The 12,605-nt window shown below is 53.1% G+C and overlaps 1 pseudogene; it reads left to right on the forward strand.

Moving 5' to 3' along the window:
* Positions 1-4,722: 4,722 nt before the first annotated feature.
* Positions 4,723-10,425, forward strand: LOC135269495 (proline-rich transmembrane protein 1-like; annotated as a pseudogene).
* Positions 10,426-12,605: the final 2,180 nt, after the last annotated feature.

Genomic DNA, 12,605 nt, shown 5'->3' on the forward strand with positions numbered 1-12,605 from the left:
CAGCCCTAAATTACCCCATCCTCTCTCCTGTGTCACACTCCTGTGTCCTGGCCCTCTAGGGACTCCAAATGACAGAACTGGAAGGTATCTGAAAGTTCGAGTCCAGCCCTTCCACTTGACAGAAGGGCATACTGAGGCCCGGGAGAAGGAAAGACTTGGCCAAGTTCAAATAGGAGACAGAGCCCCATTATCATGGAAGACCTGGTGCGTGGGGAGGGGCATGCCCATGGGACTTTGGTAACACTCCACCATTGAGCAGGGTGGGGGTGTGAGGGAAGGGGTCTGGGATTTTTGAGTCCAGGTAGCTTCACTGGGTATTTCTTGGCCTCTGGGGCTGGGAGCAACAGTTCTTAGTTCCTGCGGCCCTGAGCCTCCCAAGCATTTTATGAGAAAGGCAGCAGAGTTGGGGAAGGGCAGTGTTTGAGGGTTCCTTCTCCATCCCCCGTCCTCTGCCCCAGCAGCTGAGCAGCAACCCTCAACTCCTGTCTCGGTAGGCAGCTGCATTATTGTGGAGGGAGTGGTGAGGCTGAGGCCAGTGTCAGACTCCCCCCACCCCAGAGCAAGGGCCTCTGTGCTGGGCCCAGGGGCTGAGGGGTACTGAGCCCACCTCCTGGACAGACACCTGCTCCTCACTATCCATGCCTGAGCTGTCACTCAGCAGGGGAGCCAAGAAGCCTTCCTTGGAGCCACTGACCTGATGGGACCTGGGTCAGTCCAGTTCCACCCTCCTCCCTTCCCTGGAACCCACAGTCCAGCCAGTGCTGTAACTAAGCTGTGACCAGAAGGGCAGATGCTGTGTGTGTGTGTGTGTGTGTGTGTGTGTGTGTGTATGTACACTCACGTGCATGCATGCACACACACCCAAGTGGGGGTTGGGAGGACTGACTTTAGGACCCTGAGATATTGAAATACGTAAGACTCAAATAAAATCTACCAGTGAGAAGGGTACTCAGCTTATCAGAAATCAGGTTCAAATAAGTCCCTTCGCTTTCTTAGTCTCAGTTTTCATGTCTGCAAATTGGAAATAATTCCTAGGAGGAGAAACCTACGCAAAAATGATCCCCAAGCTGGAAGTTGCTGCATGGAGGCAACACGATTCAGTCCCACTGCTCCCCACCCCCACGAGAGGATTGAGGATGGGAAGAGAAAGGGCTCCGGCTCAGTATCACAGGGGCAGCTCCACCGCCTCCTCCCTGCTCTCCTCTGCTGCTGGCCTCCTCAGCCCTTCACAGGCCCAGGCAGCAGGGGATGGGGGAGCCCCAAGTTCTCAGAGGGAGAGAGATTTGCCCTAAGGTTGTCTCCTCCTTCCCAGGCAGTGAGGCTGAGTGTACAGCCCTCTCCCAGAGCACCATCCCGAGCTCCATCCCGGCCCCCCAGCAGGTTTGAGCACGTTTAGCTTCCCATGTACTCTCCAGCTTCTCTTTGGGTGGTGTGGGGCAAGGAAGAGTTTTACAACATGCCCGGACCCACAGATTGTGGTCTGGGTGTGCTGAGGCTGCGGGAGGGATTGCAGTCTCCCAAGCCTTCCCCAGAGCTAGGAACTGGCCGGTGACCACCTGCCGTGTCCCAGCAAAGCTGATGGCATCCAGCACATGGCTACTGGCTATTCAGCTGTTCTTGCCACTTGGCCTGGCCCCTGTGTGTCCCCCCTCCAAAGACAGCAGGACCCCTGCATGCTGCCCCCACCAGTGATTCTGTAAAGAGGTGAAGGGGAGCCTCTCCCAACATCCAGCTCCCTTTGCTCTGCCTCCCCCAACCGGGTGGTGACTGAGAATCAGAGGCAGAGGCTTTAGAGAGCGTCTCTTCCCACTCCCCATCTGGCAGATGAAGAAACTACCTATCCAGAGATGTGAAGGGACATGTTCTAGGTCACACAGCAGGCCAGTGTCTGGGCAGGTTCCAACCTGAAGTCCCTGGGGCCACTTGTGCTGCCTCAGGCACAGATCACCTGCTTCCTCCACCTCCCTTGCCCCCAAGCTTGAACATGCAGCAAGATCCCAAGATGCGATGCTGAGGGAATTGTTTTACAGATTTGTTGATCGGATCTCAGAATGAAAAGGGCCCTGAGCTCATCAGCCAGGGAGAAATCCAATTTGGCTTTGATGGCCATAGTTATTGGTCATATATGGTTGAAATCTTTTTATTTTCTATGAACCCGGCGGTGGAGGGCCTCAGGGGCTGGACTGGCTGCTGGGCCCAGAGCTTCTTCTGCACTTGGCAGCTGTGGTCTCCAGTGTCACACACCCAGGACTTGGGACTGAGGGTGGGAGCCATGCGGTGGGAGGGGACGGTCTGGACGGGTTGGCCAAGGACTGCAGTGAGGGTTTCCAGGAACCCCCTGACCCTTCAGGCCAGGGCATCTGGGAGTCTGGTCAGATCTCACAGGTTCTGTAAGTGTTGCTGGTTTTATTCAGCTTTCACTGTCTTTTCCCCAGTGATGCCAAGTCTGCTGTGTGGGCTTCAGGATCCAGAGCTGATGGGTTTTGATGGTGAGGCCGGAGTTGTGCAGGCAGGGGCAGCAGGTGGGGAAAAGGGGCCAGAGAATCTCAGTCGGCGGAGTTCCTTTGGCAGCAGGGCACTGTGGCTAAAAGGATGGGCTGTGACATTGCCTCCAGAGGCTCCAGTCCAGCCGAGCTCTGCAGCCAGCCTTGTAGGGCAGGGGTTGGATCAGACATGATATAAATAAACAAATAAATAAAGCACCTCCCATGTGCCAGACACATAGTAGTGCTCAGTGAATGATAAACTCCCCACCCAGTCCCCTTGTAAGGGGCCTGGCACATAGTGAGCCCTTGGACTTCTATTACCTTCTACGGTCTGGCTCTACCAAGAAGAGCTGTTTGGCTGATCTGAGTGTGCTGTGTGTGTCCCCCTGTCCGGCTGGCCCAAATGCCATCATTTCTTCCCTCCCCATGGCTGCAGGAAAAGACACTGCTGAGGAGTGAGCCTTGGCTAGCGATCCAGCAGCCTGAGTCCATTCCCCGAACCCCCAGGGGCACATGTGAGCCTTATCGGGTGGGGGTGGGGAGGCCAAAGGCTGATCAGTTGCTGTAGGGAGCCACTGGGAACAGGGGAGGAAGACTAGGGCAGCAAGGGCTTTCCAAGAATGCTCCTGGACCACCTGTATCAGAATCACCCGGGGAGGTGTTTAAATACAGATTCCAGGTTGGGCACGTTGGCTGACACCTGTATTCCCAGCACTTTGGAAGACCGGGGAAGAAAGATTGCTTGAGCTTGAGATCAGCCTAGGCAACCTAGCAAAATCCATTTCTACAAAAAAGATTTTATAAAAGACAGCCAGGTGTGGTGGCATGAGCCTGTATTCTCAGGTACTTGGGAGGCTGAGGTGGGAGGACCACTTGAGCCCGGGAGGTCGAGGCTGCATTGAGCCGTGATAGTGTCACTGGAGTCCAGCCTGGGAAACAGAGTGAGACCTCGTCTCAAAACAGACCAAAGGAAACAAAGCCCAGGTTCCTGGTCCCCACCTCCTCAGAATCTGACCTGGTATCACCCTAGAATCTGCACTTTAACAAGTATGCTTAGTCACTCCACTTCACACTGCAGTCCGAGGATCTTTGCAGCAGAGAATAAAGGAGTCTGCTCCAGTCGACTTGTGGACCTGCCTACAGCAGGGGCCAGACCTTATGATGAACTAAGAAGATCATAATAATCATACCAGCTGCTGTGGTTCTGCAGGGGAGCAGTGTCACCATCCCCATTCCATATTTCCCTCTTGGTGTTAGGGGGTCCAGTTCTGTCCCACGGAGCCCACTAGAGAGGGGACACAGAACAGGGAAGGTGACAGTGGCTGTTGTGCCCATCAGCGTTGGATACCTCTGGTGTTGGCTGGGACGTTTCCCCGGGTGATATATGGACCCGGGCAAAGCTTGTTTGCCTGATAAATATTGAGCCGTTCGGTTTACGAGTCAGCACCCACAGTTTCCTCACCAGCTGTCAGCCCGGGGAGGCCAGTCATCCTTCATCGACTCCATCTGTGCAGTCTGACCTTCTCTGAGAAATGGGGGGCTTGGACAGGCTCGCCACAGAGTCCCACCTGACTCCCCTCCCCACCCAACCTGGGCTCCTAATAATTAGCCCTGGTTTTCTTTGCAGAGAGGAATGGTCATTTGTGCCTCTCTGAACTTCCTGCTGGCAAATTGAGCCAACAAAGATGTGTTTCTTAGGGGGCTGCAGGGGTGGTGGGGAGTGGGGGTAGGTGCCTGCTTCAGCCGCAGCCGCAAAGCCAGGTTTCCCTGGGGCTGGGGCAGGGGACATGGGGTGAAAGATTTCGGGTCTTCTTGCTGGGGAAAGAGCTCAGACAAGTGTGGAAAGTCACCCAGCAACACCCCTTCCTCTATGGATCTAGAAGGCATTCCCGGGCTCTGTCGCCATTTTTATTTGAGATTCTAGGTAGGACTTGGGACTTCTTCAGAGAAGACTCTGGGAGGGCCCTAGGAGCCAGCTGCTAGGATGGGCCTCCCTCCTTCACCCCTACTTTCTCTCTCGGATGCTTCATGGCCCCATTGTATTAGGGTTCTCCAGAGAAAAAGAAATAATAGAAGATTTATATATGTCAGAGAGAGAGATTTATGAGAAGGAATTGGCTTATGTGACGATGGAGGCTGAGAAGCCCCAAGATCTGCAGGCAGCAAGCTGGAGACCCAGGAGAGCTGACGGCATAGCTGCTGTTGGAGACTGAAGGGCTGAGGACCAGGAAGGACGATGGTGTAAGTTCTAGTCTGAAAGTTGGCAGGCTGAAGACCCAAGAACCGCAGGTATTTTAGCTTGAGTCCAAAGGCCAGAAAAGACCAGTGTCAGCCGGGCATGGTGGCTCCCACCTGTAATCCCAGCACTTTGGGAGGCCCAGGTGGGTGGTTCATGAGGCCAGCAGTTCGAGACCAGCCTGGCCAATATCGTGAAATCCCGTCTCTACTAAAAATACAAAAAATTAGCTGAGCGTGCTGGCGTGCGCCTGTAGTTCCAGTTGCTCGGGAGGCTGAGGCAGGAGAATTGCTTGGACCTGGGAGGTGGAGTTGCAGTGAGCCAAGATACACCACTGCGCTCCAGCCTGGGCAACAGAGCAAAACTCCATCTCAAAATAAAAATAAAAATAAAATAAGAGAGAGAAAAAAAAAGAAAAGAAAAGACCAACATCCAAGCTCTAGCATTCAGCAAAAAGAATTCCGTCTTACTCAGCCTTTTTGTTCTATTCAGATCTTCAACTGATTAGTTGAGGCCCACCCTCGTTAGTGAGCACCATGTGCTCTACTCTGTGTACTGATGCTAATCTTATCCGGAGGCTGAACTTGGCGGCTCACTCCTGTAATCCCAGCATGTTGGGAGGCTGAGGGGGGCAGCTCACTTGAGGTAGGAGTTCAAGACTAGCCTGGCTAACATGGTGAAACCCCATCTCTACTAAAAATACAAACATTAGCCAAGCATGGTGGCATGGACCTGTAATCCCATCTACTCAGGAGGCTGAGACAGGAGAAGCACTTGACCCCGGGAGGCAGAGTTTGCAGTGAGCCGAGATTGTGCCACCGCACTCCAGTCTGGGCAACAGAGGAAGACTCCATCTCAAAAAAAAACCCAAACTTGGCCAGGCGTGGTGACTGACACCTGTAATCCTAGCAGTTGGGAGTCTGAGGTGGGTGGATCACCTGAGGTCAAGGGTTCAAGACCAGCCTGGCCATCATGGTGAAACCCCATCTTTAAAAAAAAAAGAAAACCCAAACTTATCTGGAAACTCTCTCTCTTCCTCTCTCTCTTTCTCTCCCCCTCTGTCTCTGTCTCTGTCTCTGTCTCTCTCTCTCACACACACACACAGACACACACCCACAGAATCATGTTTGGCCTAATGTCTTGGCACCCCATAGCCCAGTCAAGTTGACATGTAGAATTCACCATCATACCCATGACCCATTGAAGGGAAGGCCAAGTTTCTGAGGTTGGTGGGAGACTTCCTTTACATCATGCCCTGAACTGCCGCCTACTGAAAGCAGAATTGCCAGGCTCTGAGTGATTTCCGGTCTTATGGGGATGGTGCAAACTTGGTAAAAGGCAATGAGTTTCTTCAGTGAGTACTGACATCTCAGCTATCAAAGAGCTCGTAGGCTGTCTGGTATGGCTAAAAAGAGCCTGGGCTTTAGGAGCAATAGACCTGAGGTTCAAACTCCAGTTCTGCCCCTTAGTAGCTGTGTGACCACCAGCGAGTCACTGAACCTTTCTAATTCTGATTTTGCTTCTGTAAAAAGTAGATGCTCATAACGCCTTCTCTAGCGTCCTTGCAGGGCTGATGTGAGAATCACAGAGGATGGATAAGGAGTACTGGGCACGTGGTAGATGCAGAGTTAATTATGATGATGATCCTAATGGACGTTAGTTTCTGCAGTGAACTAGCTAGGCATTTGACTTCACCCCATGTGTGTGATTTTGCCCCAGTTTCACCACCACATCTCCAGTGCCTCTCCAGCCTCCTGGCCTAGGTGCAGGTTCCAGGTCTCAGAGAAAGGTTTGGGATTCTGATGACAGGTACATAGCTGGGGCATCCAGAGAGCTACAGATTCTCAGAAGATGGAGTATCCAGACTTAGCACAGCGATGCCTAGGTGGCACCAAGGCCTCCCCTTTTCTTTCCTCCTTTCTCTGGGGCTGTTCAACTCAAAATAACTCATTTTGCGCCTCTGCCCAAATCTCTCGACCGAAGGGTAAGAGAATCAAAGACCTCAAGATGTTCAAGCACCAGAGTTGAAACAGGGAAGGCAAAACACCCTGATCTGGGAAGAAAAACTGATTAGCTCCTCATTGCTGTTAAATTGTATATACATATATGTATTTTAAGTCAAATCTGCATGTCTAATGTGATTTTTTGATGACATTTTAATAGTCTGGCTGGGATGGGGGAATGGAGAAGGAAGGGTTCTGTTATCCTCTGCCAGAGGAAGGGAGTTATAAACAAGAGCACAGGCCGGGCGCGGTGATGACACCTGTAATCCTAGCACTTTGGGAGGCCGAGGTGGGTGGATCACCTGAAGTCAGAAGTTCAAGACCAGCCTGGCCATCATGGTGAAAACCCATCTTTATAAACAACAATAATAATAATAATATAATAAAAACAAGAGCACAGGGAGGCTCTGGCGTGGGTTCGCATCCCTGGGAGCCCCACTTGCCCTGGAGAAGAGTGAGGCCTGGCAGGGGCCTGGGGATGTTTTTGAGGTGACACCACCTCCCACGAAAGCCCCATTCTGTCCAAATGGGGAAGTCCGTCTGACCTGTGACTTGAAGATTGCCTTTTCCCTTCAGCTTCAAAAACAGCTCTCCCGCTGGGCGCGGTGGCTCACACCTGTAATCTCAACACATTGGAAGGCTGAGGTGGGCAGATCGCTTGAGGTCAGGAGTTCAAGACCAGCCTGGCCAACATGGTGAAACGTCATCTCTACTAAAAAATACAAAAATTAGCCAGGCATGGTGGTGCATGCCTGTAGTCCCAGCTACTCAGGAGGCTGAGGCACAAGAATCACTTCAACCCAGGATGTGGAGGTTGCAGTGAGCCGAGATAGCACCACTGCACTCCAGCCAGGGCGACAGAGCAAGACTCCGTCTCAAAAAACAAAACAAAAACAAAACTAGCTCTCCTATTTTGGCACTTCGAGTCCACAAGCCATCTCCCTCCAGGCCTGGTTGTTCCTTGAGGCTGCCAAAAACAGTCCCCAGAATCTGGGGATGGAGTAGAATGAATCCTGGTCCTGCCACTGATAAGATGACCTCGGGTCAGTCCCTTCTCCTTGACTTCACCTTGAGTAAGTCTCACTTTCCCCATGTGTAAATGAAGGCGCTGGAGAAGGTATACTCTGAAGTCTCTTCTGGGTCCAGTGGGCCACTACCTGCTTCCTGCTCATTGAACGATCCCTCTCTCCATCTCGGGAATAGGTGATTCCACACTCGCTCACTCACGGGGCGTTTGCCCACTCCCCCTGTCCAAGGTCCTTCTGCTTTCTTACTGGGCTCTCTCCTGCTACAACTTAAGCCAACTCTCCTTGGTTTCTCTCCTTGCACGGCAGAGCCCTCCTCCCCTGCCTCTTCCAGGAATTCCTCAAAGGGTTGAAGGCTGTTAGCAAAATCCCTTCCCCACACATACACAAATATTCTATTTTTAAATAACATTTATTTCTGATTCTAAAAGTAAAGCTGTACCTGATCATTGTAGAAAAATTAGAAACAGACAAGTACAAAGGAGAAAATAAAAATCACCCTTAATCCTCCCACATAGCTGCTATTAATGGTTATGTGTTTTGTTTTTCTTTTTCTGTGATAAACCTGGGATTTGACTGCAGATATGGCTTTGGGTTGCCACAAGCCTGGGCTTGAAACTAGGTGAGGTCTTTCCTTTTGAGTCTCCCTAGGGCCTCTTGCTCTCTTTTAAGAAGCTGCCCCGGTTACCTTTCCCAAGAGGAGGACAATCTGATCACGCGGATGTGCGTCCACCTTGGTTCCTGGGCCCCAACGAAGCCCAGAGTTTCAATTTTGACAACCTCTGAGTATGCCTGTATGAGGGAGAAAGAGACAGAGGCAGAGAGAAAGGGCATTGGTCACCGAGAAGGAGAAAGTTCCCAGGGGGCCCATAAAGGCCTGACCACAGCCCCCACTGTTCCCCACCCCTCACTCCACCCCCTCAGTCCTCCCAGTCCTAGTCCGGGCTTTGTCTGAATCAATGACAGCTACTGCAGGAACCACCTTCATTCCTTTCCACGGAGCAGCTGGAGTTCCTCGCTAAGCTAATCAATTCCCATCATTTGAGAAAGGAAAACAGATTTACAATTTGCTGCCCATCCTGCCTAGTGGAGGGGCCTGCGGAGAGAGGTGCTGGCTGAGGCACTGGTGTGACACCCTAGCAGCCCAGCCTCAGTTTGGTGCAAGGGACTCTCAGACGGCTCCTGCCCTACTCGGGCTGCCGACTGGGAGGTGGGAAGCCGAGCTGTCTGGGGTTTCTTGGAGACTCCAGGGGTGGCACAGCTGGAAGGACCTGGGCTTTTACCACCCCGATATGGGATAGGGGAGACAAGGCCCCAAGAGGGGCAGGGCAGACGCAGGGCCACCCAGAAAGCTGGTGGCTGAGCCAGGCCTGGAGACTGGTGGGTTGACCACCCACCAGTCTGGTGTGATTTCCCTTGTGGTACTTTTCATTTTGGGGGCAGACTGAGAAGGCAGGCACGGGGTGGGGAGGGTGCAGGATAGACCAAGAACTCATCAAATCCACTTCCTGCCTTGTCCATTTCATAGTCTTCCAGACCCTTCCCAACCTGGAGGAATCTGTATCACCTGCCGATGCTTATGTGGCTTGGGGTCTGTTGCCCTTTCTGTCCAGGGGAAAGTTCTTTTTAAAAAAATTGTTTTTAAAAAAACTTTCCATATGTTATTGGGGTACAGGTGGTATTTGGTTACATGAGTAAGTTCTTTAATGGTGATCTGTGAGATTTTGGTGCGCCCATCACCCATCAAATAGGGTGCACCGCTGATCATTTCCCATCATTTGAGAAAGGAAAACAAATTTACAATTTGTTTTGCACTGCACCCCATTTGTAGTCTTTCCTCCCTCATCCTCCCACCCTTCCCCCCAAGTCCCCAGAGTCCACTGTATCATTCTTGTGCCTTTGCGTCCTCATAGCTGAGCTCCCACATATCAGTGAGAACATACGATGTCTGGTTTTCCACTCCTGAGTTACTTCCCTTAGAATAATAGTCCCCAGTGCGCCATCCAGCATCCAGACTCCAGCACCGGCCGAGGACCCCCCACTCCGGCTGCAGGGACCCTGTCCCAGTGACACTACAGGCATGTCATCTGAAAAGTCAGGAGACTCGCTTCCAGGGCCCATTTCCCCTGCCGCCGCCCGCTGCCGCCGCCCCGCCCCCACCGGCTCCCGCCCAGACTGCCCAGGCCCCCGGCTTCGTGGTGCCCACGCACGCGGGGACTGTGGGCACGCTGCCGCTGGGGGGCTACGTAGCGCCCGGATACCCCCTACAGCTGCAGCCCTGCACTGCTTACGTGCCGATCTACCCAGTGGGCACGCCATATGCAGGCGGGACCCCGGGGGGGACAGGAGCGACCTCCACTCTCCCCCTGCCTCCCCAGGGCCCGGGGCTGGCCCTACTGGAGCCGAGGCGCCCGCCACAGGACTACATGCCCATCGCGGTGCTGACCACCATCTGCTGCTTCTGGCCGACGGCATCATTGCCATCTTCAAAGCAGTGCAGGTGCGCAGGGCCTTGGCCCGCGGAGACATGGTGTCGGCCGAGATTGCTTCACGCGAGGCCCGGAACTTCTTCATCTCCCTGGCCGTGGGCATCGCGGCCATGGTGCTCTGTACCATCCTCACCGTAGTCATCATCGCTGCGCAGCACCACAAGAACTCCTGGGATCCCTAAAAACGCCCCCGGTCCGGCCCCACTCTGTGCCCCTCGACCCCCCAGGCTCATTCTGCAGTCATCCCGCGGACCCAATGGGCGCCCTGCACACTCGCTTCTGGGGCCATCAGACTTTAACACGTCGTAAACTCCGCCTCCACGGAACGTCTTGCCTTGCGAGCAAGCTCCGAATCCAGTTCCTCAGGAACCCCTCCAAAACCCACACCCCAAGGGACGCCGCTTTACGGGATCCCGGCCAAACGCCGGACCCTCAGTTGCTCCAGGCCCCCTCACCCTCAAAGCCTAGCGCCCTCAGCCGAGCAATCTCGGTTTGGTCCCTAAAACCCCGCCTCCTCCATAAGCTCCGCCCTCGCTCTGACAAAACCCCGCCTCCTCCATAAGCTCCGCCCTCACTCTGACAAAACCCCGCCTCCAGGTCGGCAGGCTCCGCCTTCTTTTTTCTCCGCGGGGTGATTCAGTCCAGTGATTGGGTTTGTGGCTCCAGGCCTCGCCTACAGACGGACAGACTCTTCCCTTTCCTCCGGCCAAAGGACCGAGCCCTGGGGTAGCCACGCCCCCACCTCCCTTTTTTTGCAAGTATATTTTCGTCCCTCCTCCACCCAGATTTCAGCCTAGTATCTTGCTAATCCCAGAACCTCTCCTTTTGTTTTCGATAGGACATTTGGGAAGTTCCTGGTGCAGGACCCTTCTCCCTGGGATAAGAAACATGCCTGTAAAAGCTCTGTAAATTCTCCCTTCCACCTCTTCCAGCCCCTGGACAGCCGGGCAAAAGGAATCCAGGCTATGGACCTCCCAAGTCCTCGATCCCCGCTCCCCTCCGCGGCCCCATCTTGTTCTGATCTGTGTGTGCGTGTGTGTGAACTTCTGAAAGACGGTATTGAAGAGGCTTAGTTGAAAAACAAAAAAGAATAATAGTCTCCAGTATCATCCAGGTCGCTGCAAATGCCGTTAATTCATTTGTCCAGGGGAAAGTTCTATCGAATACCTCACCCAAGTTCATCGGAGACTTCTTTTTCTTCTTTCACTCAACAAATATCTAACTGCCCCCCTCCCTAAGGGTATTTTAGGCCATGAGAACCCAGCAGGGAGTATGACAACTAAGTCCCTGCTCCCTTAAAGCTCATGTCTACCCGCCTGTAGGGCTCTCACTGAGAGGTGGAGTGGCTGGACCCAATTTTCTGGTCACTTCAATACAGCAAATGCTGTCTGCAGGGCATGGAGTCACACACAGAACAAGGCTTCACTGCAATTGTTCCAGTTGCTATTGCTATGTAACAAAACGTCCCAGAGCGCAGAGACATGTAACAACTATCGTGTATTCTGCGGGTCAGGACAGGGCACAGGAGAAGATGGCTGAGCTCCACTCCGTGGTATCTGGGCCTTGGCTAGAAAGACTGGAAGGCTAGGGGTTACTCAATGACTGGGGGCTGGGATTATCTGCAGCGTCGCTTACATGCTCACAGCACATGGTGGTTGATGCTGGCTGTCAGCTTGGTTGTCGGCAGGAAGTCCTACGTGTGATCTCTCTGTATGGGCTAGTTTGGGTGTTCTCATAGCATGGTGGCTGATCCCAAGGATGAGCATCCGAAGAGAGCCAGGAGGAAGCCGCATCTTCCTTTACTTCCTAATGTCTGCATTCCTTCCCCTTGAATCCGGGTGGGCTGGTGACTATGGCAGCCTTGCCTGCTTGATAGGAGGAGAGGCAAAGTCACGTCCTGAGATAAGCACCTGGGATGGCAGATATTGTTGCAGCCTCTTTGGAAAACACAGCCTGCTCCATGTATCTGTTAGGGGTTCCAGCCTTCAGAGGGAAGGAGCCTGTAAAAGAATAGTAGCTGCCATTTCCCAGGCACTGATGTCCGCCAGGCACTGTACTCAGTCTGTTGTCTACGCCATCCTTCTGACAGTTTTGGCGGTGAGCACTGTTCCACCCATTCTGCAGATGGGGAGACTGATGCTGAGCAAAGTTAAACTGCCTGCCCTAAATCTTGATTTGCACCCAAGTCTGTCTGCCTCTGAAGCCATAGCTCTTAACACTGCTCCACTGCCCCTCCCTCCCTTCCCTGCGGTAACTTTCACCTGCAAAGGAAATCTGGTAAGGACGGTGAGAAACTTAGATAGTCAGCTGGTGGGGGGGGGGTGGTTCAGATCTAGGAAGTCTTCTTAGCAGAGGTAACACTTGAG

Source organism: Aotus nancymaae, unplaced genomic scaffold (assembly GCF_030222135.1).
Source record: "Aotus nancymaae isolate 86718 unplaced genomic scaffold, 86718_ANA_hifiasm-v0.15.2.pri h1tg000053l, whole genome shotgun sequence".
Taxonomy (NCBI): domain Eukaryota; kingdom Metazoa; phylum Chordata; class Mammalia; order Primates; family Aotidae; genus Aotus; species Aotus nancymaae.